A 1,235-nucleotide genomic window follows, 5' to 3' on the forward strand; every position below is an offset into this window, starting at 1 on the left:
TACATACATACAATATACATGAAATAATAATATGAATAAAGTAAAAAGAACAAATATTTGAATATGTACAGGATGGGGGAACAAAAATGTGCAACTGCTTAAATAATATGCTAAAATGTTAAAATGTATGCTAGATGTAAACAACCTCATTGTGTGTCATTTTCATTTGTTTTCTTTATCTTTCACCTTTGCCCACAACAAGGATCTGTGCACCACTCAGAGTCTCAAAGGGAAGTGGTTTTGGGGGGGTGGGGGGTTCCTGTCTGAGAGGGTGCGAGCCGGCGGGTGTAGATGTAGGGGAGGTGTATCATCGTCTATGTGCCAGCAGGACAAATAATAAACTTATAGACAAGTTGTTCTACACATGCTTTAATTAATGACCTTGAAAACGACCTTTTCCATATGGAAGAGCAGCGGACTGACCTTGGCTGGTGGGGGGGAGGCTCAGCAGAGAGGTCACACCTGGAGAGATGACACGTTCAGGGTCATGTCAAAGTTGAGATAATAAAGAACAACAAGAACACACTTTAAAATCAGTCACACTTGCTTTAAAAACGGCATCATTTTAACATTTCAGGAGCATTTCACAGGCCGAACATCGCTGTAAAAACCAGACCACACTCTGAGAAATAAACCTGTTCAATTAGATTAGATTAGATTAGATTAGATTAGATGATACTTTATTCATCCCACAGCGGGGAAATTCCCTTGTTACAGCAGCATTTTCTACAATAAAAGCAACAAAACAAACAAGTAAACACAAGAAAGACAGGCAGACAGCAGCCAATGAGAAGAAGGTAGACTGGAGGTAAAGTGGCGTCACATAAAGGTTTTATAAAGTAAAGTAAAAAGCGGTTGCCATAGTTCAAGAAACAATATTGCAGTGTAATTAAGTGACGATAAAATAAATTGCATATGCAATTAAAGTAATAAAGCAAAAGTATTATATTTACCTATGACCATGAATAAATATTAATAACGTAAAGAGTACCGGCAGCTCATTACCCCGACGTTCTAACGTAATTAAAAAACTGAATTTTTATGTTAAACAACTGTGTCAATGGTAGAAATAACACTTTCTGTGATATTGTATATTAATAGAAATATAGCTGGTAGTCACGTACAAGGGACAATTTCTGTTAGAATTTACAGTCACGCAGATGTTAATGTACAGATGTTTAAACAGTCACACAGATGTTAATGTACAGATGTTTAAACAGTCACACAGATGTTAA

General features: G+C 36.6%; 2 protein-coding genes across 2 annotated transcripts in view; one reads left to right on the plus strand and one right to left on the minus strand.

The window, feature by feature from the left end:
- The window catches only part of LOC117962117 (sialoadhesin-like), a 194,299-nt gene that overhangs the window by 171,102 nt on the left and 21,962 nt on the right, over window positions 1–1,235 (plus strand). The gene's annotated exons all lie outside the window — the stretch shown is intronic.
- Window positions 1–1,235, minus strand: part of LOC117962120 (Fc receptor-like protein 5) — a 74,273-nt gene that overhangs the window by 31,885 nt on the left and 41,153 nt on the right. The window lies entirely within an intron of this gene.

Source organism: Etheostoma cragini, chromosome 19 (genome assembly GCF_013103735.1).
Source record: "Etheostoma cragini isolate CJK2018 chromosome 19, CSU_Ecrag_1.0, whole genome shotgun sequence".
Taxonomy (NCBI): domain Eukaryota; kingdom Metazoa; phylum Chordata; class Actinopteri; order Perciformes; family Percidae; genus Etheostoma; species Etheostoma cragini.